At 42.2% G+C, this 27,618-nt stretch overlaps 1 protein-coding gene across 6 annotated transcripts in view; it reads left to right on the plus strand.

The window, feature by feature from the left end:
* Positions 1-27,618, plus strand: part of TRMT9B (tRNA methyltransferase 9B (putative)) — a 60,170-nt gene that overhangs the window by 7,869 nt on the left and 24,683 nt on the right. Inside the window, exon 2 of one of the 6 annotated variants that reach the window (XM_032288326.1) lies at positions 19,689-19,765. The exons of 3 other annotated variants lie outside the window; for them this stretch is intronic. The gene's annotated coding sequence lies outside the window, so the exon portion shown is untranslated. Of the gene's footprint in view, positions 1-19,357; positions 19,766-22,503; positions 22,514-27,618 lie in introns of those variants that run through there. 2 more of the 6 variants (XM_032288327.1, XM_032288330.1) reach the window with 2 other exon arrangements.

A 27,618-nucleotide genomic window follows, 5' to 3' on the forward strand; every position in this document is an offset into this window, starting at 1 on the left:
TGTGTGGATAGTTAAGTCTGCTGTAAATTGGAAGGTTAATGGGAGTGGGGATCTTCCCAGTAAATCATAAATCTCTATGTATGTGTATCTTTGACAGCCAAATCATACTGGAGGTTACAAGGGCTGTAAAGAAGAGGTATTAACAAGACCTTATAGTATTTCTGATAGGTGGATATGTGGATACTAACATGCATTTCACTTGTAAAGAATTTATGTGTTCCTTTAGAGAACTAGTCTCCAAAATTTGAAACACATTTATGAAGAAGGCTCTATCATTGCTTTGAAGAAGACACAAGCAAGACATGCTTGGCAGGCTCATAATGTTGAGGGCAAAATGCAGTTAAATCCTTGTGTTTACTACGTGTCAGTGTTCTCATTTGTATTTTTAAACAGGAATTGAGTGAAAGCTCTCATTGCAATTAAGCCCCTGGTATAATGCATTATTGAAATTAGGCTGTCAGCACTTGTCTGTACAATCTTACGTTTTTACTCATAAATTAGGAATTCTTCCGAAAAGAATGGCATGATGAAAGCATTAAGATAACTGGAGAATTCATTTAAGGACAAACTGAATAGTGATGCTAAATGGCCAGTTAAATGTCCTTCAGCTTTTGTGATTCACTTCTCTTGATCCAATAAAGAGAGTACACTGGTGGCTCAAGCCTGTAATCCCAGCACTTTGGGAGGCCGAGGCGGGTGGATCACGAGGTGAACAGATCGAGACCATCCTGGTCAACATGGTGAAACCCCGTCTCTACTAAAAAAATACAAAAACATTAGCTGGGCATGGTGGTGCGTGCCTGTAATCTCAGCTACTCAGGAGGCTGAGGCAGGAGAATTGCCTGAACCCAGGAGGCGGAGGTTGCGGTGAGCCGAGATCGCGCCATTGCACTCCAGCCTGGGTAACGTGAGTGAAACTCTGTCTCAAAAAAAAAAAAAAAAAAAAAAGAACTCCTAGCTGAGACATCTACAAAAGGAGTTAACATCATTCACTTTGGATACTCACTTCTCATCCAGAGAAGTTTCTAACCACTCAAAGAAGGCATTTTAAGAGTTTGAACTAGATCACCTGGATTGAAGCCCAGCTCTGAGCCATTTCCTTAACTGTGAAATGGAGATAATAATATCTCCCCAGGTGGCTGTGGGGAGCAAATGAATAGGTGTAAAATGCCGAGTACACAGTTGGCACATTGTGAGCAGTCATCAAGAGGGGTTTATAGCAAGAAGTAGGAGTATATTGACATAATATCATCTCCTGGAGGCTGCAGAGAGGTTGCTGCCTAATTGACTCTAGAACTGAATATTTGGGTCACTGGTTCAATCCCCCATCTGTGTATGCTTGGTACTCTTCTATAGCATAGAATATAGAATGTGCTGTACTGTTAGTAATTAGTGTCCTTTTGGAGCCAGAGGGTGTCACACTTGCATCTCCTCCACCCTAGACAGGCCTTTGACTCAACTAGGTTAAAGAAGTTACCTGTGGTTGTTTTTGGAGATGATGATGAAGATGGTAGGGGATGAAGGTCACATGAGGGATTTGGTGTATGGTCCTCTTCACACATATGTGTGGTTTTATTCTTTTTGCTTTTCCCTGTTCCCTTCTATCCTCCCTTCTTTTCTCTCTGGGGGTCCCGATGATTATTTCCCAACCTTTGTTATTATGTCTCCACATCAACCCTAGGCCGTAAAGGGTTGTTAGCCCTGATTTGGGTAGCTCTGGAAAGGTCAGCCTGCGAACTTCTTGTTCTTAAAGGCGTAACTGTGGATGTCAAATAAGCACAACCTTTTCCACTTCCATGGTCCTTCTGGGGTGTTACATGCCATCTTGCTGTATTGAAAGTGCTCGTTTTTACCTTCTTTTTCTTCTGTGTTAGACTGCAGATGATGGAAACTATCTTAGCCATTTCAAGCAGAAAAGAGTTGAATATGATAATTAGGTGCTCACAAGAAGGTTGGCAGGGAAGTTTGCAACTGAAAGTAGAGGAGGGGCCTAGCCTTAGCTTCATGTATTGGCTCCAGGCAGCAAGCCTGACTGGCCCCAGGGTTGCTGCTGTCATTGCCACAGCCTAGGGGCTGGGAATCAGAACCACGGTTAGAACTGCTAACCTCAAGGACACACCTTTTGGGCTGCGTTATAGTGACCAGAGAGGCTGCTGCAAAGAACTTGCTAGTTCTTCCTGTCCATCCTAGGAAGCTGGTAACTGAACATTGCTATGAACAATAAAACAAGAAGCAAACATTTTCCTTAGATGCCTCCACCTTCCTTCTTATCCTGCTCATCTCCCTGGAAGAACCTACACTGTGCCCAGAACCTTAGCTGCAAGGAACTCCAGGAAATGTGGTTTATAGGTTTCTAGCCTCATAGGTAGAGGGATACACACTTGAAGGAGATAGGAGTGAATGTTGTGTGACAATCTATCATGTCTAACATATATTTAGAATATATTTCTTCCGAGATTTGGCTAGAATATTTATTTTTAAAGCTGGTAGAGATTGACTTTGGAAAGGTAAGACGATATGTTGTAAAAAATGTTTTAAAGGAGCTAGTTGCTAATCAGTTACCTTTTCAAACAGATGGATATTATAGTTTTGCAGCTGAAATTGCTGGAAAAAGCATCAAGCAAATGAATAACTAAAAATTACCAAGCGCCTGCCTCTGCATATGTTACTAATTGAATGTAAAATAATGTTCCTTTGGTTTGGTTTCATAATCAAGGTAAAATATTGGGAAAATTATTTTTTAAATTATTTTTCCTTCTCAAAGCCACAGATAGCCTACCCATTTAATGAACCACAATACAAACAGAGAAAGTAATGTCCTAATAGAGAAATAAAAGCACCTGGCTTGCTAGTTCTTTCACTAGATGAATTATCTGTGTATTTGTGTTTTTCCCAAATCTTTCTTTCCCCTGTAACTTTCAGCATGCTCATTTTAAGGATCACAGAAATGCATATGACTTGTTTATTGGAGAATAACATAAGAATATACTTGAATTCACTTTAAATAGTCATTTCATACTTTGGCACTTGTCAGATTCCTTTTTTTCCAAACTATTGAAGTGGATATGATTGGATCTCTTCTGTTTTTAAGCAATAAATTACCAGTTTATTTGTACTCACAAATTACATTAGCACATCAAAGGATGATATTGACTATGGAACAAAATTAAGTTATATTTACCTCTGATATTTGGAGTTGGAAAATGAGAGAATATATTCGTCCAGAAGATGGATAACAATAAGGTTATGATAGTATGGTACTTTTATTATAAGTGCAGAACAGTAGCTCACTCAAAGAGAAAGTGGTATATTCTCTCATGGTGAGGTGAAAGATGGAAGTAATTGAAATGTGAACATATTTCTGACTTCAAAGAATATTTATTGATGTTTTAAACAACAACAAAGAGGTAGCCAAGAGAGGCAAGTAGAAGCTGTCTGGGACCATGTCTTTGTCTTCCTCTGTTCCCTTTAATGCAGATAACAGTGAAGTAGGTGAGTTTGACAAATGTTAGAGGGTTTTAGTGTTTAAAGAAATAATGTTTGTAAGAAATGGGGACTGCTTTGGGGACTGTAATCAGTGTTCGGAAAGTAATCAGACATCTTTAAAATTTTATCAGAGCCTTTAACATTCCATGGAACACCAAATTTATGATTAGAGTAATTCAGGAAAATACAGATACATTCTGAATGTTAAGATATTTGCATACAAAGATGGCAATTCAATGATTTATGCAATTATGAAATAGACCTAGGGTGATCAAATGACTTATTGTTTAAGTCAGAACACTTTTGAGAGTGAAGAGGAAATGATTACTGATTGCTCTGAATACAGAAGCATAAATGGAGACTGCCTCAGCAAACCTTGGGGTGACCAAGACTTAATGGTCACCCAAGATTAAGGTGCTAGTATTTTAGCTTGATTGCATTAACAGCAGTGCTGATTTTTAAAAATTCTAATAAAATATACATAGAATGAAATATACTATTTTAACTATTTTTTTAGTGTACAGTTCAGTGACATTTATTTCACATTGTTATGTAACCATCACCACTATCTGTCTCCAGAACGTTTTTATCTTCTCAAAGTGAAACTCCATACCCATAAAACCATAACTCCCCCTCATTCCTCTCCACAGTACCTGGCAATCACCCTGTCTGTATAAGTTTGATTCTTCTAGGAACCTATATGGCATGGTTTGGCTGTGCACTCACCCAAATCTCAAACTGTAGCTCCCACAATTCTCATATGTCATGGGAGGGTCAGAGGGAGGTAATTGAATCATGGGGCGGGTGTTTTCCATGATAGTGAATAAGTCTCATGAGATCTGATGGTTTTATAAGCGGGAGTTGCCCTGCACAAGCGTCTCTCTCTTGCCTGCCACCAATATAAGACATGCCTTTTACCTTCTGCCATGATTGTGAGGCCTCCCCAGCCATGTGGAACTGTGAGTCCATTAAACCTCTTTTTCTTTATAAATGACCCAGTCTCGGGTATGTCTTTATCAGCAGCGTGAAAAAGAACTAATACACTATGTAAGTTAAATCATATAGTATTTGTCCTTTTGTGATTAATTTATTCCATGTAGTATAATATTTTTAAAGTCCATCCATGTTATAGCATGTATCAGAATCTCCTTCCTTTTTAAGGCTGAATAATATCCCACTGTCTATATATGCCACATTATGCTTATCCATTCAGCTGCAGTTCGGATACATGGGTTGCTTCTACCTTTTGGCTATTATGCATAATGTTACCATGAACGTGGATGTACAAATACCTCTTAGAGTCCCTGCTTTCAGTTCCTTTAGGTATATACCCACAGTATTGGTTTTTAAATGAAGAAATTAAAAATGGGAAAAAAAGAAAGCATTCTTTTTCTCTGTAAGGTATTTCTGATCCTGTTTTTCCAGCACAGTGCTGCATCTGATTGACGCCCAGCTATGCCTCTGTAGGATTCATCAGAAAAAGCAGGTAATTTAAAGAAACTACCTGCTGAAAAAAGCACCCAAGATCTTAAATTTCATCTCCATGCAAGAAAGGAAGCTAGTTTTTCTGTCACCACTACCATGATACATTGACCACAGATGTATGTCGTTAAATGAACAGGGGTGGCATCTAGAGTGTCAAAATCTGAACAAAGTGAATGATGACCTTCAGTAGCACAAAGAACCAGCATGAAATTGAACAAAAGAATTCTCTGCATGACCAAGAAAATCTTTGCAATGCAGAGGACCATGAACTTCCTGGGTGAAAGGGAACAGGACTAACAACTACAGGTTGAGCATTCCTAACCTGAAAACCCGAAATCTGAAATGCTCCAATATCTAAAAATTTTTGAGCACTAACATGATATGTGACAAGTGGAAAAATCCCACACCTGACTTCACTTGACAGATTACAGTCAAAACACAGTCCAAACTTCGTTTTATGCATACAATTATTTTAAAATATTATATAAAATTACCTTCAGCTATGTATATATTAATCATAAATGAATTTTGTGTTTAGACTTGTGTCCCATCCCAAGGATATCTCATTATGTATATGCAAATATGCCAAAATAGGGAACACTTCTGGTCCCAAGCATTTTCTTTCCTTCCTTCTTTCCTTCCTTCCTTCTTTCCTTTCTTCCTTCTTTCTTTCCTTCCTTTCTCCTTTGTTTTTCTTTCCTTTTTTTTTCTTCCTTTTCCTTCTTCTTTTTTTTTTTTTTTTTTTTTGATGAGTCTTGCTCTGTCTCCCAGGCTAGAGTGCAGTGGCATGATCATGGCTCACTGGAATCTCAACCTCCTGGGCTCAAATGATCCTCCTGCCTCAACCTCCCAAGTAGCTGAGACCACAGATTCATGCCACTACACCTGGCTAATTTTGTTTAATTTTTATAGAGACAAGGTCTCACAAAAATCTATTTTACCGAGGCTGGTCTTGAACTCCTAGGCTCAAGCAGTCCTTCCGCCTCAGCTTCTCCAAGGGCTGGGATTACAAATATGAGCCACCATGCCTGGCCTGGTCCAAAACATTTCAGGTAAGGAATACTTAATGTGTTGATTTGGAAGCTGAGATGAAAGGAGACAGGCTATAGCAGAATAGGGAGCTTTCATGCACAGATAAAAGTATTCTTCCTTTGGCTGTAGAAGTGGATACCCAAATGCCAATGTCAAGAACATTGGTGCATCTGATCTCAATTTAGACAATCCCTTTATGGACGTGGAGACATCAAAATGCAACTCTTCATTGGAAGTTTTAAGTAACACAATTTCCACTGGGGCTTTACAGTCCTGGAAAGTAACGTCCATGTGTCTGGGACAAATAAGGAGTTACTGCATTTACTATATGGGAATGGCTCCCCCTGTTTAATTCTCTGAGGCAGTTCTGGCACTCTGAGGAGTCAACAGAGGAAATCTGCTCATTTATAATGGCAGCCTTGAGGGAAACTGATGCATTTCAGTCATGAGCAGTAACTAAGCTTAAGAAAATATGTCTGCAGAAGTTACCTGACAATCAGAAATAGTAGCTGAGAGCCAAACAGGTATAAGTTAATAAATACATCACTTTATGCTAACATAGGAGTTGCAGAAAACATTAACTTCGGAGTCCAAGCGATGGCATGTCAAATGGTAGGCTACATAGCTCCAAGTCAAGAGAATTAACAAAACAGAGCAGCTCTGTTGCCCTAATCCCAAAGGAAACATCTGTTCCGCTACACTGCACCTTCAGTGCAGATATTTCACCCAAGCTTTTCGCAGGTGAGAAGAATATACTCAATCAAACTTCTCAGTGGACCACTTCCTTGCCATCCAGTTTCATAATGGTTAAAGACGCGGATCAGAGACTACAAATCCGTTAGCAGACACACCTGAAACCAGAGAGAATGCCAGCCCTGAAGCTGCAATACCAACCATCAACAAGTTTCTCCAACCTTCTGCCATTAATGTTTGTCCGACAGACATGGACTGGATTCTCCATCCTCGCTTTCCTCTGCAGGGAGCTCTTGGACTATGCACTGAGTTGGTAGAAATGCAGACCTCGCTATTCTTGTTTTAGCAAGCAGTCAAAACTATGGAAAAATGGGCCTGATCATATGCCATTCCCTTAAAAAAGCTACGTAGACACACCCATACATACACATTATGTGTAGAAACCTACATGCAGAATGCTGTTAGATCATTTTAACAATTTTTTTAAGCCAAAATAATTTATGATCTGTCGTCTGATAGTTTATCTATTCTACTTATTAAAATGTGGGCCTTTTAAAATGTGTTGGCAGTTTCTTCATGCAGAAGATTTTTGTTCTCCTTAAGATGATGTGTTCTGGCATAAAATTAATGGTTTTGTTTGTTTGTTTGTTTGTTTTTGAGACAGGGTCTCTCTCTGCCACTCAGACTGGAGTGCAGTGGCTCAATTACAGCTCACTGCATCCTCAAACTCCTGGGCTCAAGCAACCTTCCCTTCTTAGCTTCCTGAGTAACTGGCACTATAAGCTTGCCACCACACCAGGCTAATGTTTTTTGTTGTTGTTCTTTTTTGAGATGGAGTCTCGCTCTGTCACCCAGGCTGGAGTGCAATGGCACAATCTCGGCTCACTGCAACATCTGCCTCCCAGGTTCAAGCGATTCTCCTGCCTCAGCCTCCCAAGTAGTTGGGATTACAGGCGCGAGCTACCATGCCTGGCTAATTTTTGTATTTTTAGTAGAGACGGGGTTTCACCATGTTGGTCAGGCTGATCTCGAACTCCTGACCTCGTGATCCACCTGCCTTGGCCTCCCAAAGTGGAGGGATTACAGGTGTGAGCCACCACACCCGGCCAGACTGTTTTTTATTTTTCATAAAGATGGGGGTCTCACTACAATGCCTAGGCTGGTCTCAAAGTCCTGGCCTCTAATGACCCTCCCACCTCGCCCTCCCAAAGCGCCAGGGTTACAGGCATGAGCCATGTGCTTGGTTCAGAGATAAGACTGTTTTCTTATACACAGGCTTATTTCTGAAAAAACAAACACAGTCATAAAATGGAATATGAAAACCAAAAATATTAAACTTTCCAAAAGAGTTTGGTTTATTCTGGTCACAGACTAAATAACTCCTGCCACTGGGAGAAGTACAATTTGCTGCCACAGGAAAGCTTAAAATGTCAAACACATTCTTATAAAATACAATGCAAGCTGCCTGCAAATAAGGCCATTCTTTCAACTAACGTATTTCCTACTTCAGTGCGGCTTTCATAATTGTGGCACTTATTCAGAACCAAAAGCCTCTGTGTGTGATATAAGCATTCAAGCCATATGGCTGAATTGTTTTTTGTAGGTATTGAGCAGGTGTCGACTTGGACACTCTGGAGGGAACTGCAAGATCCAAGCTATTGAGGAGCTCAGTTTGAAAGAGACAGAGCTAGCATCACAGTGAACACAGAGCACAGAGATGGTGGCAGGGAGATCTGGCTACAAAGCAGAAGGCTGGCAATCAGAGGGCTGAGTACCCAAGGACTTGGCAGGAAGACACAGGTGTGGCCAGTCTTTCCCAGCATCCAGATCCCAGTCCAGAACCAAGGTGGCCTGTGAGCTGTCAGTACAGGCTGTCACCGAACTCATTTATCCAAAGCTGACCCCTCTGATGACCTGAAAGCCTTTTTCTTCATATTTTCAATATGATCCCAACAGGCTTAGTTGTCTGATGTTTTTTGAAGCTCAAGGCAGATTACAAGCAGGAAATTAGGAAATAGAGGAGTTTATGGAGACAGGCACACTGAGAGTGTGAAGTGACAGCCGAAAGTAAGGTGGGGCAGAGGAACGATAAAGAAGTACTCCATGGCCAGGTATGGCGACTCATGCCTGTAATCCCAGCATGGTGGGAGACTGAGGGAGGCAAATTGCTCGAGCTCAGAAGTTCAAGACCAGCCTGGGCAACATGGTGAAATCCCGTCTCCACTAAAAATACAAAAATCAGCCGGGTGTGATGGCAGGCACCTGTAATCCCAGCTACTCGGGAGGCTGAGGTAGGAGAGCCACTTGAACCTGGGAGGTGGAAATTGCAGTGGGCCAAGATTGTGCCACTGCACCCCAGCCTGGGTAAGAGAGCATATAGTGATGATCAGTATGAAAGTGGTCATTGGGACAGAGCTTAACAAGTGGGTTTTGAAGCATTGTTATCAGTTTAATTTTCCCATGTCATTGGACAGGCTGAAGGTCCTTATTATACAGCTGCTAAAAAAGAACAACACTCTTCTAATTAATTTACTAATTTACTTTTTGAGACAGGATCTTACTGTGTTGCCCAGGCTGGAGTGCAGTGGCACGATCTTGGCTCACTGCAACCTCTGCCTATTGGGCTGCAACAATCGCCTCCTGAGTAGCTTGGACTACAGGCACACAACACCACACCCACCTAATTCTTGTATCTTTAGTGGAGATGGTATTTGACCATGTTGCCCAGGCTGGTCTCAAACTCCTAGGCTCAAGTGATCGCCCACCTCTGTCTCCCTAAGTGCTGGAAATACAGATATGAGCCACCACCTGGCCAAAAATGCTATTTTAAATGAAATACTGTTCAAGCTACAGAAGGCACAGATCCCAAGGGACTATAAAGTTCTATAGGAGTATGTGACTGTCAGGGCATGTGGCCTGTGTGATGAGGATGAGGTCAGGAAGAGTGGGCGGCTTTTCCTGGTTTCTAGCCCTTTAATCTAGAAAGCCTCAGGCTTGCTGTTTGGTTGGAATTGCTACAAAAGGAAACTTTTCCTTTGATAAGCAAACATTATCCAGTGACAGACATTTTAGCAATTTCTGGTGTATTTGTTGTAAAGAGCTACATAGCTAGCCAGGCGAGGTGGCTCACGCCTGTAATCCCAGCACTTTGGGAGACTGAGGTGGGAGGATCACAAGGTCGGGAGATTGAGACCATCCTGGCTAAGAGTGTGTGAAACCCTGTCTCTACTAAAAATGCAAAAAATTAGTCGGGCAAGGTGGCACACACCTGTAGTCCCAGCTACTCAGGAGGCTGAAGCAGGAGAATTGCTTGAACCTGGGAGGCAAAGGTTGCAGTGAGCCATGACTGCACCACTGCACTCCAGCCTGGGCCACAGAGCAAGACTCTGTCTCAAAAAAAAAAGAGCTAAATAGCTTTAAATAAATTACCAAAATCCCTTAATCCATTTTAATTGGAGGTCTGCGTTTTAATAAAATGCAATCAGGTTAAGCGGAATCTTAAGACAGTGAGGTTTGGAGGCATCAGCTCTGAGCTGATGGCCATGTGGACTCCAGGTCAGCTCCCCACTCTGGGAGGAGCCAGTCAAGGTAGGAGGGACATCCTGAGCAGCTGGCAGCCCAGAAGGCCCCTGGCTGAGTTGCAAGAGTGCACTTCCACCTCTTGCAGGAGGTGTTGTCCTGTTTGACAATGGCAGTTACTAGAAGAGGTGAAGTATGATAGGTAGAGAACCATGCTGTTCATTATCTACAGAGGCCTGACCTGACTAACTCCATGGAGAAGCAACACATCTGCAGGACCTCAGCAGTGGTCACATAAGTCTGCTGTTACTCACATATTTATATAAAACCGAAAAGTGGACTGGGTGCGGTGGCTCATGCCTATAATCCCAGCACTTTGTGAGGCTGAGACAGGTGGATCACCTGAGGTTAGGAGTTCAAGACCAGCCTAGTCAAAGGTGAAAGCCATCTCTAGTAATAATACAAAATATTAGCTCAGTGTGGTAGTATGCACTTCTAATTCCAGCTACTGGGGAGGCTGAGGCAGGAGAATCACTTGAACTTGGGAGATGGAGGTTGCGGTGAGCTGAGATTGTGCCACTGCACTCCAGCCTAGGCGAGAGAGTGAAACTGTGTCTTAAAAACAAACAAACAAAAAAAGAAAACCTGAAAGGTCCGCCCTCTCTTGATTACACAGGTTTCCATCCATCCTAGGCTCTGAGACAGTGCTAGCTACTTTTGGGCTCTCAGAGGCCTGTAAATCTACCTTCCTATGTTTCTGTGTTGTTTATATATAAAATAAATATACATGCACACCCAGTCATTCCTTTGCATCCAAAGGGCATTGGTTCCAGGACCCAATCTACCCCCACAGCCCTATACTAAAATTCATGGATGCTCAACTCTATGATATAAAAGGCCATAGTATTTGCATATAACCTGTGCACATTCTCCCATTATTTTAAATCATCTCCAGATTACCTGCAATAGCCTAATACAATGTAAATGCTAAGTAGTTGCAATAATGTATCATTTATTTGTATTTTTTTTCCTAATTTTTTTCTTTTTATTAAATTCCTTTTTTCTTATTTCTTTTTTCTGAGACTGCATCTTGCTCTATACCCTAGGCTGGAGTGTGGAGTGCGCCAGCACAATCATGGTTCACTGCAGCCTCGAGTGCCTGGCTTCCAGGGATCCTCCCACTTCAGCCTCCCAAGTAGCTAGGACTACAGGCCTGCACCACCACACCCGGCTAATGTTTTATTTTATTTTATTTTTTTTGTAGAGACAGGGTCCTGCTATGTTGCCCAGGCTAGTCTCCCACTCCTGACCTCAAGCCATCCTCCCACCTCAGCTTCCCAAAAGGCTGGGATTACAGGCATTATTTTGAAATATTTTTGATACACAGTTGGTCAGATTGGCCCATGTGGAACTCACAGGTACAGAGGGCCAACCGTGCATAACAAGGCAGAACTATTGGGAGATCCTCGGTGACCTCCTTGTTGCTGAATAAGCCTTTCCTTTAGCCCTCTCCTGGTGATAACTCCAGTACCACTTGGTTTTCTTCCAGGTATGTGCAAAGCATTTTACTTCTGTGAACAAAAATATATGAAACAAAACAAATTTACTTTGTTTAACTTGTTTTAAACTTTGTTTAATAATAATAACTTGTTATTATTAAACAGACCAGTGTCTTCCTTCACTGTCCTTGAACTTTTGGTTCTGTTTTTTATGTAAGCCTATTTCTCCTCATTTATTCACTCTTATTTCCCAAGCAGCATTTGAACAACTTTTAGGTTGTATAGTATCCTGTATTCCCTGTCCCAGCCTAACAGTGAAGAGAGCACATTTATGGCAGGTGCCTTTCTCTTCTCATGGCTCCATGATTCCAATTCACTTTCATGGCTTGGTGCAGGGCATCTTGGTGAGCATAAGCGCCAGTATTCAGATCTAGAGCAGACTCCTTCTGGGTGGTCCTACAGATTCACGTATTAGTGAAACAGATTAGCTGGCTGTGCTACCCTTTTTTGAGCCTTGCAATGTATTCAAATGTGTTAGATGGTTAATGCAGCTGTCAATATTAATACTGGTCCATAAGATTAATGTCTTAAAAATACCCAGCCAATAGCCATGTGCAGAAAGCTGAAACTGAACTCCTCCCTTATACCTTATACAAAAATTAACTCCAGATGGATTAGATTTAAACATAAGACCTAACATCATAAAAACCCTAGAAGAAAACCTAGGTAATACCATTCAGGACATAGGCATAGACAAGGACTTCATGACAACCAACAGAATGGGAAAAAAATTTTGCAAGCTACCCTTCTGACAAAGGGCTAATATCTAGAATCTACAAAGAACTAAAACAAATATACAAGAAAAAAAAAAAAACCCATCAAAAAGTGGGCAAAAACTATGAGCAGACACTTTTTGAAGTGGCATGCACCTGTGGTCCCAGCTACTCGGGAGGCTGAGGTGGAAGAATCGCTTGAACCCAGGAGGCAGAGGTTGCACTAAGCAGAGATTGCATCACTGCACTCCAGCCTGGTGACAGAGCAAGACTGCATCTCAAAAAAAAAAAAAAAAAGAAGACATTTATATGGCCAACAAACATATGAAAAAATGCTCATCATCACTGGTCATTAGAGAAATGCAAATCAAAACCACATTGAGATACCATCTCATGCCAGTTAGAATGGCGAACATTAAAAAATCTGGGAACAACAAGATGCTGGAGAGGATGTGGAGAAATAAGAACACTTTTACACTGTTGGTGGGAGTGTAAATTAGTTCAACCATGGTGGAAGACTGTGTGGCAATTCCTCAAGGATCTAGAAATAGAAATACCATTTGACCTAGCAATCCCATTACTGGGTATATACCCAAATGATGATAAATCAGTGTATTATAAAGACACATGCACACACATGTTCATTGCAGCCCTTTTTACAATAGCAAAGGCTTGGAACCAACCCAAATGCCCATCAAAGATAGACTGGATAAAGAAAATTTGGCACATATATACCATGGAATACTATGCAGCCATAAAAAAGAATGAGTTCATGTCCTTTGCAGGGACATGGATGAATCTGGAAACCATCATTCTCAGCAAACTGACACAAGAACAGAGAACCAAACACCACATTTTCTCACTCATAAATATGTTGAACAATGAGAACACATGGACACAGGGAGGGGAACATCACACACTGGAGTCTGTTGGGGGTTAGGGGGTTAGGGAAGGGATAGCAGGGGGTAGGAAGATTGAGGTGGAATAACATTAGGAGAAATACCTAATGTAGGTGACAGGGAGATGAAGGCAGCAAGCCACGATGGCATGTGTATACCTATGTACCAGTCCTGCAAGATCTGCACATGTACCCCAGAACTTAAACGAAAAGAAAAAAACCTAGGCAAGTTTTAAAAATATTACTACAGAAAGTCACAATTTTATTTGGAACTGGAAATAGGAATTGGCACCAAGGCTTTTTTATTTATTTGTTTATTTTTGTGATGGAGTTTTGCTCTTGTTGCCCAGACTGGAGTGCAATGGCGAGATCTTGGCTCATGGCAACCTCCACCTCCCGGGTTCAAGCGATTCTCCTGCCTCAGCCTCATGAGTAGCTGAGATTACAGGCATGTGACACCACACCCAACTAATTTTGTATTTTTTTAAGTAGAGACGTGGTTTCACCATATTGGTCATGCTGATCTCAAACTCCAGACTTCAGGTGATCTGCCTGCCTCTGTCTCCCAAAGTGCTGAGATATAGATGTGAGCCACCATGCCCAGCCTCTTTCTTTTTCTTGTTTCTTCTTTTTTTTTTTTTTTTTTTTTTTTTTTTCTTTTTTGTTTTGTTCTTCATTTTTTGGTATTTCTTCATTTCTAAGAGGAAATAGCAGGTACCTAGAGAAGCTAAATACTTTGCTCAAGGTCACAGTGCCAGGGAATGGCAGATGTGGGCCTGTGACCTCAGGGTTCTCCCAGTACAGCAGTTTTTCAGAATAATGAAATCCTCTGAGTTCTACTTTTGAAGTTTTCTTCGTGAGGTTTAACGTATTGTATTGGCGTGCCAAATTCAAATTGTGTATTAGCTGGATTTAAAATGAACTTGTCATTAGGGCATCTAGTGTGAGATCCAGTACACAGTTGACATTAAAAAATATTTTACTGGCTGAATGACTTCTCATGGATAACATGCCCTAAGGTACAAGAAAGAAAAGGAGACACACCACTGACAAAAATTGGCACACAAGAAAATGGGGAGTGGGGGAAGCAGAAAATGGATATTGCTAAAAATTTCAGAAAAAAAGAGAGGTCAGCTACTTATTTTACTTCAAATATACTTAGATGTAGTTATTGCTTTTACATATTATAAGCATATTTTCATGAAGAAAATTACTTTGTTTTTTAATGTTCAAATATTTCCTGTTTATTTGTCCAACAGATATGATTGGGTGCCTGCTTTGGGCCAGGCTGTGTTTAGAATTCAGAACGTAACATCAATGAACCAAAAAAAAAAAAAAAAAAAAAAAAGCAGAAAAACCTGATTTCATGGAATTTACAAACTCGTTGGTAGAGACAAGCTGTAAGTAACTCTAGCCAGATGATGAAAAGGAACTCATTGTTTTCATATTTTGCACAGTAGTGCAAAAACTCAGCAGTGTTAGGCAGAGTCTGGGAGAGAAAACCACATCAGTTATGTTAACAGAGAAAATTTAATATAAGGAATTGATTAAACAGATATTAGAGGACGAGTAATGAAGAAAGGGAACAAATGAGGCATACAGCTAGAGCAGCAGCAGGAAGCAGCTGCCCCCTGTGCTGAGGAGACAAAGAGAAGAGAAGGAGCTTCTCAGAACCTAGAAGCTTGGACGAGGGGTCCCCAGAGCTGGGACCCAGACTCCTGAGGAGGAGGTGGGGCTGGCCAGCTGATGCCGAGACTTTGATACCTCAGAGGAGAGTCCCTGAGGAGTTGGAAGGGAGCTCTTGGGAGAAGTCTTGCTTGTGGGTGAGGTGTCTTTTGGGGGTGTGCAAAAAAGCTAGTTCTGGGAAAGTGAAAGAGGAAAATTTCTCAGATTTCATGGTATGGTTTATATTAAACTCATAAAGCTCTTAAAAAAAAAAAGAAAGAAAGAAAACGGAAACTAACCCACTGCTATTGGAAACAAATGCTGTTGCCAAGGTGAAGGGCTGTTGCTGGCCAACTCTGGCAGGAACAGGAAGCAAATAGAGAGGAGCCGGTCCCCTCTCCCTCCTGGTCCTTCCAGGCTCCGTATGGTGTCCTCTGTCAGCAAAGACCCTTGGTAAAGAAGCAATGCTGTTTACAGAGTCCCTGCCCTCACCACACAAAGCCTTGTGTAGGAGGGAGTGTTTGGAGGGGAGAGGCAATGGCTTGATAACCGACACCATCCCAAATACACTGGATGACGATGACTCGTGTTCTGGAATCAGTTGCTAGACTACCTAAGCAAGACTTATGGAAGAAATGACTGAAATGCTTTTTATTGTGGTAAAATATGCATAATATAAGAAGGACCATTTAACCTTTTTTTTTTTGAGATGGAGTCTCACTCTGTCACCCAGGCTAGTGTGCAATGGCTCAGTCTCAACTCACTACACTCCACCTCCCGGGTTCAAATGATTCTGCCTCCCAAGGAGCTGGGACTACAGGCATATGCCACCATGGCTAATTTTTCGTATTTTAGTAGAAACAGCGCTTCACTGTGTTGGCCAGGATAGCCTCGATCTCCTGACCACATGATCCACCCACCTTGGCTTCCCAAAGTGCTGGGATTACAAGTGTGAGTCACCGTGCCGGCCCATTTAACCATTTTTAATTGTACAACTCAGGGGTGTAAAATACATTAACAGTGTTGTGCAATCATCACTATTATCCATCACCAGAACTTTTTCATCTTCCCAAAGTGAACCTCCAGGCCAATTAAACACTTAACCCCTTTTACCCTGACCCGTAAGGCCCTGGCAACCATCATTCTGCCTTCTGCCTCTATGAATCTGACTGTTCTGGGAACTTCACGTGAATGGAATCATGCAGTATTTGTCCTTTCTTGTCTGGCTTACTTCACTGAGCGTAACATCTTCCAGGTTTATCCGTGTTTGTGGCATGTCAGAATTGCATTGCTTTTTAAGGCTGAATAATATGAAATCTAGCTTTATGACCCTTAGTCCAACACCCAGTTGGACACTAGGGAGAAGATGTATTTAGGAAGATTTTTTTTAGCATGCTTTGGGTGCCCCTTCCCTTGTCAACACATACACAGCATCACGGGAGGAGAGAAGCAGGGATTTCTCCCCATCTTCAAGTCAAGGGACAGGGGCTTCAGGAGGACCACATAGAAAGCTGGATATGTGCCATTGCAGATGAGATCTCAGACACAGTGATCTGGGCCAAACTATGCCCGAAAAATCTAAAGACTGGTAGAAGCAACCTATGGCAGCAGAGAGTGGGTATTGCTTGGGAAGTAACCACTACTCTTACCGAAGAGAACAGAGGCGTGTGTTTTCCTTGGAATAGATGCAGGCTCGAAAGACAGGTGGCATTGGCTAGGATCTCATCTGGAGGGGTGAAGAGATTGCAGGTGAAACATGCTGGAGGTGTAGGGGTGGAAGACATGGAACTGTCATAGGCAGCCAGAAGGACAGTAGATTATTCATTTCAGAAAACTGCTGGTAGAAGGACTTCAGCCATGAGCATCAGCACCAAGCCAACAAAAAATTTCATGAGGTCCACAAAAATACTTCATGAAAGAGAACAGCCTTTAGTGCCCACCATGCCCAGAGATCACTGAACTCAGTTCACACCAGTACCAGTCAAAAAGAACTTTTTGGCCAGATGCAGTGGTTCATACCTGTAATCCTAGTACTTTGGGAGGCTGAGATGGGAGGATCACTTGGGGCCAGGAGTTTGAGACCAGCCTGTGCATTATAGTCAGACGTTGTCTCTAAAAATATGTAAAAATAAAAAAAAATAGGCATAATGGCAAGAGCTTGTAGTCCCAGCTACTTGGAAGGCTGAGGCAGGAGGGTTGCTTGAGCCCAGGAATTCAAGGTTGCAGTGAGCCATGTTCGCACCACTACACTCCAGCCTGGGTGACAGAGCAAGACCCTGTCTCTTAAAAAAAGAAAAGAAAGAAGAGAACAGAATGGAGAAGGGAAGGAAAGGAAAAGAAAGGAAAGGACTTTTCTGGCTCCCTGACTTCTCCTTGCCAGCTCCCTTCACTACCCTCGCGGCCCTGCCCCATTAACTAACTGAGCTAAGAGTGAAGGGTACACCAAGAGAGGAAAACCACCTTTCCCTCTGCAAAGTTCCTGACAGCAGCAGGTCCAAGCTGGAGATGAGAAGTTTCAAATGGTGATGAAACTTGAAGTCTTGATTTTACACTGGATGGGGAATCTTAATTTCAGAAGTGAGAACGTTTTGTGATTTGGAGAGCATTTATTTATTATTGAAAGTTCATGAAGACATCTGTGGCCCTGCCTGAGTTTCATTCAAAGGCAATAGAAGAGTGAGCCCCAGCAGAATAGGTTTCCAGGGATATGAGTCACTACAAGTCCTGCTTGTTCCAGACAACAGGTTGGCCAATAGATGTTTCAAGTGGCGATGAAAGCTGGGAGTAAAATGAGGCAGTCTGGGGTGCTATCTGCACTGCAGTAAATGTAATGTTGTGGGGTTGATGAAAAGTAAACCACTGCATTATGTGTAAAATAAAAGCATTTCACTTCTCTTGCATGAAAAGGGACATGAGGTAGGGCTGATTCCCTTGAAGCTTCGTATAATACCATGGGCTCAGGGTTTATTACTTCTGCTGACCAATGGAGCACTCAGCAGTGCCAATCACAAGATCAGCCTGGAGAGGAGAGGAATGTGTTACTGCACACATAGATAGCTGTCAACGTTGCCAATATGGTCACCTTGCTCATGACCCCAAAGGACCAAGCACAAGAGTGTCAAGCATGGAGGTCACCATGACCATCTTAATTTCTTGAGTTAAAAATTTTCTTGTCTGGGCGTGGTGGCTCACGCCTGTAATTCCAGCACTTTGGGAGGCTGAGGTGGGCAGATCACGAGCTCAAGAGATCAAGACCATCCTGGCCAACATGGTGAAAACCTGCCTCTACCAAAAATACAAAAATTAGCTGGACATGATGGCACATACCTGTAGTCCCAGCTACTTGGGAGGCTGAGGCAGGAGAATCACTTGAACCCCGGAGGCAGAAGCTGCAGTGAGCCAAGATTGTGCAACTGTACTCCAACCTGGTGACAGAGTGAGGCTCCGTCTCAATATATATATATTCTTGCAGCTGGGCACAGTGGCTCATACCTGTAATCTCAGCACTTTGGGAGGCCAGGGCAGGAGGATGGCTTGAGGCCAGGAGTTCAAGACCAGTCTGGGCACTATAGCAAGACCCTGTCTATTAAAAAAAAAAAAAAATACAAAAACATTAGCCAGGTGCCATGGCATGTACCTGTAGTCCCAGCTACTGTGGAGGCTGAGGTGGGAGGACTGCTTGAGGAGGTCAAGGCTGCAGTGAGCTGTGATTGCACCACTGCACTCTAACCTGGACAACAAAGTGAGACCCTGTCTCCAAAAAAAAAAAAAAAAATAGATAGTGTGGAGTCTTAATTAGGGAAAGGGAGTCAGCCTGGCAGGACCAGGGGAAAGCAAAGAGATAAAGCAAATAAGTATAGGTCTGCTTTTCTTCATGTCCCAGGACATATAGCCCTCCTGAGCAAATAACATGCATAACTCACAAACTTCCTGCTTATCATCAAACACTTCTATTTATCATCAAGCTCCTCGGCTGACAGAAGAATGCAGGCAGGTGAGCTCCCTGCTACCTTGGCATTATCAATCAGCCCAAGAACTAGCCTAGAAAATCTCCAGCAAGCCTTTGTTTCCTGGCAGTCAGCAACTCTTCTGCTGATTCTGCCTGTTGTAACCATGCAACCTATTTTCCTATTTTCTCTAATAAATCTGCCCTTCTTTACCTACAACTGTCCTGGTAAATTCTTTTACCCCTGCACCACTGGCCCAGATAGTTGCCACTCGCCTGCAGCAGAGAGACAGACAGACGGACTGATGGATTGATAGATTCTTGTACTGTGAGATAAATGATAGATAGATAGATAGATAGATAGATAGATAGATGGATTCTTGTACTGTGAGCATTTCTGAGTTCATTTATATGAGTCTTCCTCAAACTGTTTCTGCGTCACTAACCAGCCAATACAGTAGCCACTGCAGGGCAGGAAACAGTCCCACTCGCCACACCTTAGTTGATCTTTGACCAAGATATATACAGCATCTCAACTCTGGTTAGGCCAGGTTTTGATTTAACAGATGAGCAAGCTCCTAGAACCACATTCAGTTGGCCAGGTTGGCACATGAACTCCAGAATCTCTGGTAAGCTCACCCACGTTGATCAACTCAGTAGAGTCTATAATTATATTTTTCTGTCTTTGGCAGTCACCTTCGGAATCCACATGTGTGGAGACTTATCCCAGATCTTTGCCTTCTAAATTCAACAGTCTATAAATCTTCTGGTATGTAAGCCTTCTGGGTTTGACTTTGTAATATTTTTTCTCTGGAACGTGCAGAAAAGTGGCGAGTTACAGAACTGGGGACAGTGAAAGGGGGAGGGAATGTGGTGATGTGGAATGGGCTGAGCTCTCTCCCTCTTACAGCAAACTCGCTCTGATGGGGGAATGGTGAGCCTATGAGGAAGTAAGGGTTGTCCTTTTCAGGAGAGTGAGGGAGTGCTGCATCCAAAATTCTCATTCCTATTCTCAGGGCCCAGTTTTGCCTCCTGCAGGCAATGTTCTGACTTTCACATAAAATACATGGGAGGGGGGACTGTGAATTTAAGTAATTTGGCAGCCTATAGATTATCACTTACCTAGAGTTTATATTTCAGCTGCCTTAGCACTACAGCTTCAAGAGTACAGCACTACAGACACAAGCCTGTGTCCGAGTTAAGAATTAATTCGGAGGTCGCAGTGAGCCAAGGTAGCACCACTGCACTCTGGCCTGGGTGACAGAGTGAGACTCCATCTAAAAAAAAAAAAAAAAAAAAAATTGAGGTTTTTTTTTTAGACGAAGTAGACAAGTCTCACTCTGTCACCCAGGCTAGAGTGCAGTGGTGTGATCTTGGCTCACTGCAACCTCTGCCACCTGGGTTCAAGCAATTCTCCTGCCTCAGCCTCCTGAGTAGCTGGGATTATAGGCACCTGCCACTGTGCCCCACTAATTTTTCTGTTTTTAGTAGAGACAGGGTTTCACCATTTTGGCTAGGCTGGTCTTAAACTTCTGACCTTGTGATCCACCCGCCTCGGCCTCCCAAAGTGCTGGGATTACAGGTGTGAGCCACCGCGCCCGGCCTTTGTTTTTTTGTTTTTTAAGCTCATTCAAATGCCTTCCTGCCTTCTTGAATTCCTCATGCCCTTGGTAGCATTCTCCAGCGAGAACGGTGTTCGCCCCTGTAGCCTTGCCCTATTTGGATACCTAATTCCTGCAACTGCAGGTGACTAGTTAAATTAGCTTTCTGCTACTGTATGCCAGTGGTTGCCAGAGTTCCATTCTAGACTTAATGATGTTTTTCAGAATCTTTGTATTTCTCTTGGAATGGCTGGAACACTGACTGAAACATTTTTTAAAATTTAGTTAAAATTGTGAATTGCAAGCAACACGAATGAATTCTGGATATGTTTAGCAGAGAAGAACATTTCCTGGAAAACTGTAGGAACTGTACAGAATCAGGAGAACCTGGGCCAGAAAATGGGTTTGAAACCTGATCATCTGAGAAGGACAAGGGCTCCTTTTAGTGGGAGTGATGTGGCCAGACACTGTCACCATGTCTGTGCCTTTGAATGACTCGCTTTGCATTCAGAGTCCAGGATCAGAGTTCATATTTGACTGAATCTAGGTCATATGGCCAGGCATCTATATTTGTTTCCTGGGGCTGCTGTAATAAATGACCACAAACTGGTTGGCTGAAAACAACAGAAATGTATTTTCTCGCAGCCCTGGAAGCCAGATGTCCTAAATCAAGTTGTCAGCAGGGCTCTGCTCCCTTCAAAAGCTCCACAGGAAAATTCTTCCTTGCCTCCTTCAGCTCTCAGTGGGCCCAGGCACTCTTTGGCTTGTGCCCGTGAAACTCCAATCTCTGCCCTCTGTCTTCTGTCTATTATAAGGAGACTTGTCATTGGCATGTAGGGCCCACCCAGATAATCCAAGATGATCTCACCTTGAGATCCTTAATTACATCTATAAACCTTTTTTTTCCAAATAAGGTCACATTCCCAGGTCCCAGAGGTTAGGATGTAGGCATATCATGGTGGGACTACACCATCTCACCAGGGGACAGGGAGTGGGATTAGCTCCCTGCTTCGGTGTCTATGGTGAGAAGCAAGGCTCCACATCCCACCAGCACTACAGACTACGTAGTTGAGTATAAAATGCCCTGAAATGTTAAAGTCGAAATAAACCAAACGATTGCCACCACGGCACTAGTGCCAAAGCCTATCATATAATACAGAGGAGACACAAGAGAGCACGGGAGACGAATCCTACGTGAGGGACAAGAAAGGCTTCGTGACACAAGCTGAACCTTCAATGATAGTTCTGTCTGTTAGGTGGTGTAGAGGAGAAAGGAAGTTCCAGGTACAGAGAGAATATATGAGCAAAAAGCATGAAGGTATCAAATGTCCAAAGCATTCCAGGAATTGCAAGTCCAGAGAGAGCAGTGGCACTAGATAAGGCGCTTGTGCTGGAATGTAAATCCATGAATTCCCTATGCAGATTCCTTTTTCTTTGATTTCTTTGATCACTGTAAGAGCTTTTCCGTGATAGAAGCAACACATTGGTTTACATTCTGGTGCAAAGTCCTCTCTGTAACAGAGAGGTCACTGGCTGGCTACTTCAAGTGGCAGTGGCAGAGCGTAGGTCGTGAATTGGGGGCGGGACGTCATGAGCAAAGATGCAGATGAGATATTGTTGAAAACATCAAAAAGACCTATGAGTAGCAGTGATGAGAAGAAGGAAGTGTTTGTGTAGTAGTGACAGTGAAGGTGACATTGTCAACACTGCAGAAAAAGTGCCTATCAATGGCATGGTGAAAAGGTGCGATGGCTTATTGAGGGACTAGAGCAGTGAGCAGCCATAACACAAGAAATCATGCCGGTTTATAGAATCAAAGAGAGACTTCTAAGGAAAAATAAATAAATAAATAAAAGATCTTAATGAGCCAGGTGATTCTGGAGGAAACATTTTTTAAAAACCATCTTGCAGGCTGGGTGTGGTGGCTCACGCTTGTAATCCCAGCACTTTGGGAAGCTGAGGAGGGTGGATCACCTGAGGTCAGGAGTTCAAGACCAGCCTGGCCAACACAGTGAAACCCCATCTCTTCTAAAAATATAGAAATTAGCTGGGCATCCTGGCGGGTGCCTGTAATCCCAGCTACCTGGGAGGATGAGGCAGGAGAATCGCTTAAACCCAGGAGATGGAGGTAGCAGTGAACCAAAATGGTGCCACTGCACTGCAGCCTGGGCAACAGAGCAAGACTCCATCTCAAACAAAACAAAAAAAACAGTAATAGTAAAAGCTTTCTAGCAGAATGTCTTGGCATCCCTGGAGGCCCCTCTTCCTGGTCCCTCAACTGCTTCTGATTTTTCTTCTCGCCTTAAAAAATAAAATACAGTGTACAGTAGCCTTTTAATCAAAACATAGCATTGCAGGTGAGACTGAAAGTCTGCTCCTACTTATTGCTGTTAACAGCTGTCACAGGTACCTAGTGCTGTTGTGCTGCCTGGCTAACCTGAACACTTTTTTTACTGTTAAGTACTTAAGTGTGAATAAGTATATGAACATGATTGCTTATCAAAAACATATAAATTTAGAGTCAGGAATGATGGTGAGGTTACACAATCACAGATTGTCTACATGGGTGGCTGAGATACTAACACCTTTTCCTTCTGATAGTTCAATGTACACAAACTTCGTTTCATGCACAAAATTATTAAAAATGCGGTATAAAATTACTTTCAGTCTATGTATGTAAGTATCATGAAACATAAATGAATTTTGTGTTTAGACTTGGGTGTCACCCCGAAGAAATGGCCATTCTGCATATGCAAATATTCTAAAATCCAAAAGCTAAAACACTTCTGGTCCCAAGCATTTTGTATTACATAAGGGATACTCAAACTGTAATAACTCTATGAGTGCCTCTTTGGGACCAATTGTGTTACAAATTTATTTTACAAAATATACTAATGTATAATTCATCCTCAGGTTTCCCCTTAATTCCATCCTTAGAAAATCATTAGATGACTTACAGCTTTATAGTTGAAAACCATGATCTTCATTTAAAAGCTCTTTCTTGAGCAATCTTTTTTCGGTCAAATGGCTTTGGGATTCCTTGTCCTCTCTCCTGCCTAAACCTTCCTTCCTGGGAGAAAAGAGGATGAGTAATACATGTTCCATTTCTTCTCTGCTATTGCCTTTCGTATGTGATAGCAGAGCAGTCTTCTCCCAAGTTGCTATTTTGAGGGACCTATTGCTTTTATCTCAACACAAACTGAGAGCTGTTTTTGCCAGACTGACACCAGCAGCCAATGTCTAGGGGAAGCCGGATGCTGTATTTTCATTTTCCTTCAATCTGGTGTTTGATTTTCCTGTTTGTTTCTGACATTCTCTCATCTACAAAATCAAAATGAATTGTAATATAGTTGCAATGAACATGGCCTTATCATTGCCTATGGAGGAATGGCCTTTGGTAACTGATCTCATGGTCAATATTAAGCTGTGAGCTCTCTTTTCCTAATTTTTACATTATCCTCTTATAACCACCCCTAACCACCATCCCCCCAGTACACACACACACACACACACACACACACACACTCTCTCTCTCTCTCTCTCTCTCTCTCTCTCTCCCCCTCACACACACATTCCCCACCCAGATGTTATCATGTTCATTTCCCCTATTTCGTTTTTGGGGCTAATATCCTACTCTTAGTGAAGTCCGTGTAGACACGTACTCCTTGACATTTCTCAAGGAAAACAAAGTGCTCTCAGGAAGTATTTGATCTTTCCCTTAAGATAAACTCCCCTCACATTGTTCACTTTCTTTCAACATGTTTATCAGGGGTAACTTTATGGTTCCTGGTAGGATTCCAGAGAGGATCATATTCTCCCAGTGAAACATATTTTGCTGTTTTGAAGCTCTGAGTTTGTTCTGCTTATAGAGTTTCAAGGAGAGATGCCAGCTGTTCCTTTCCTTAGCATTTCCATTGTAACCTCTGGCATACCATTAAGGAGTTCTGTGTAGGGGAGAAAATATTTATGGGGCTGTTTTACTTGCTTCACTACTTAGAGGGAGTTGGCACCAGAGTCAAAGTGTCACCCCAATGTAGAAAAGCTAATATTGCTTGCTGTCTATAATTTTGTATCCACCCATCATATGCTTACTCCTGGCTATGGTTATTCAGCTGTTACTCCGTGTTACTCCTGAATTAGTCTGTAGCTTTGAGAGAGCAGAAACCACCCATCTCTGCTCATGTTACAGCTGCCAAAGCATCTGTTGCCTAGTAGGTGCTTCGTCAACATTTCTCAAATTACATTTAGTTATAATAGAGCTCTATTATACATGGCTAGCCTCTCCTCTAATACTGACATCTACGGGACTTAAGAGTTTGTGATCCTTCTTGTTCTAGCTTCATTTCTTTTCTTACTGTGTGTATTCTCTTTTGGTTTAATATACTCTAATGTCCCTAATGGGCTATGAACTAGGATAATTATTACTTTTATTTTATTTTTATTTATTTAATTTTTTTGAGACAGAGTCTTACTGTGTCTCACAGGCTGGAGTACAGTGGCATGATCTTAGCTCACTGCAACCTCTGCCTCCCAGGTTCAAGCGGATTCTCCTGCCTTAGCCTCCTGAGTAGCTGGGATTACAGGTGTGTGTTACTGCACCCGGCTAATTTTTGTATTTTTAGTAGAGACGAGGTTTCACCATGTTTTCCAGGCTGATCTTGGACTCCTGACCTCAGGTGATCCACCTATCTCAGCCTCCCAAAGTGCTGAAATTATAGGAGTAAGCCACTGCGCACAGGCAATGATGATTTTTAAATGAAGTTCTCCTGAGCTTCACATCCATCTAACTTTGTGGTTCTTCAGATACCACAGAGACGATATGCCCAAGTCTAAAATCTACACCTCCTATCGCATTCCCTCTGATGGTGAACCACGGCACTGTCTACCCAAGAGCCCTCTTTTTCTCCTTCTTTTCTGTTCTTCATGTATTTATACAGTAGACATTTATTGGGCAATATAAAAAAATACAAAAAAGATGCAGAGAAAATAAGATACATTGTCCCTGTCTAGAAAGTGCTGCCATCAATTATGGAACATATGTTCAAACAGCTGATACCATAATATAAAATGTAATGCATTGCTGACCATTATGGCATTTCAAAATCAGTTACCAATATCTAGCCCTTCTTATGTCCTATTTCCCGCAAATGCATACATCTTAAGTAAACTAATTTGGATGTATTTCCATGCACTCCAAAGGAAGAGTTTATTAGAGTTTATATACTGCCATTACTAAAGTTTCCTTTTGTTTACCTTGTATTCTTTCTTCTTTATTTTAGGATAGTAGTGGTACATGGTACTATATCAGCTTTATTATCAGAGCTTCATCTTCGGCATGTTCCCTGCCTTAACTCTTCATGAGTCACCAAGTCCTTTTAATTTGGTTCTTTCTCCTTAGTATCTCTTGTATTTAATCATTTCAAAGCATCATTAATATCATTATTTGTGAACATATTTAACCAAGTTCTTTCTCTGTCTTCATTGTACACCCATCCATGCAGTGCCAGTCTACACTACTGCCAGAGGCAATTTCTAAAACCCAGATCAACTTTTGTCATTTTTCTTGTTGAAATAATTCAGTAGTTCCCCATGATGTTCAGAAGCTGAACTAGGCCCTATGTGATCTGACTCTTACCTACTCCTGCAGCCTCTTATTTGCTTTCCTGCCTCCCTTTCTCCTCACCATCTGTATAGTTAAGAGTGTGAACTCGGCTACATGCGGTGGTTCATGCCTGTAATCCCAGCAATTTGGGAGGCCGAGGCAGGCAGATCACTTGAAGTTGGGAGTTCGAGACAAGCCTGATCAACATGGAGAAACCCTATCTCTACTAAAAATATAAAAAGTAGCTGGGCTTGGTGGTGCATGCCTGTAATCCCAGCTAGTCAGGAGGCTGAGGCAGGAGACTCACTTGAAACCAGAAGGCGGAGGTTGCAGTGAGCTGAGATCGTGCCATTGCCCTCCAGCCTGGGCAACAAGAGTGAAACTCCAACTCAAAAAATAGAAAAAAAGAATATGAACTCTAGGGTCAAACTGTCTGGGTTCAAATCCTGGCTCTGCCACTTACTAGCTATGTAACTTTGGAAAAGTCACTTAGGTCCTCTGTGCCTCCGTTTTCCTATCTGTAAAATGGGAGAAGTAGTTATCCCTATTTAATATAGTTATTTGGAAGAGTCAATGAGTTAATATGTGTTAACTGCTTACAACAGGGCCTGGCCCATAGCAAATAATTAAGACGGACATTTCTCAACTTATGATGGGGTTACATCTCAATATACCCATTACAAGTTGAAAATATTATAAGTCAAAAATGCATTTAGGCCTGGTGCAGTGACTCACGCCTGTAATTCCAGCATTTCAGGAGGCTAAGGCAGGAGGATTATTTGAGCCCAGAAGTTTGAGGCCAGCCTGGGCAATGTAGGAAGACCCTATTTCTACAAAAATAACAAAATTAGCTGGGTGTGGTGGTGTATGCTTATCGTCTAAGCTACTTGGGGTGCTGAGGCAGGAGGATTGCTTGAGCCTGGGAGGTCAAGGCTGTGGTGAGCTGTGATCACGCCACTGCATTCCAGCCTAGGCAACAGAATGCAGACCTTCTCTCAAAAAAAAAAAATGCATTTAATACATCTAACCTTCAGAGCATCATAGCCTACCGCCCTAGGTGCTCAGAACACTTACATTAGCCAACAGCTGGGCAAAATCACTTGGCAACAAGGAACACTATTGAGTCTTAGTTGTCTACCTTCATAATGGTGTGGCCAACTGGGACATGTGGTTCTCTGTGGCTTCCCAGCATTGGGAGAGAGGATCCCAGTGCATGTCATTAGAGTGGAAAAAGATCAGAATTCAAAATTCAAAGCACAATTATTACTGAATGTGTATCACTTTCACACCGTCATAAAGTCAAACCTTCATAAGTGTGGGACCATCAGTGTATATTTGTGTGTGTGTGTTTCTGTTATTGTTGTTGTTATTCATTTATTGGCTTTGTTCCTTTCTTTTTGTGCATGCTGTTTCCTGTGC

This window comes from Sapajus apella, unplaced genomic scaffold (genome assembly GCF_009761245.1).
Source record: "Sapajus apella isolate SASKATOON/1434 unplaced genomic scaffold, GSC_monkey_1.0 scaffold21, whole genome shotgun sequence".
NCBI lineage: Eukaryota > Metazoa > Chordata > Mammalia > Primates > Cebidae > Sapajus > Sapajus apella.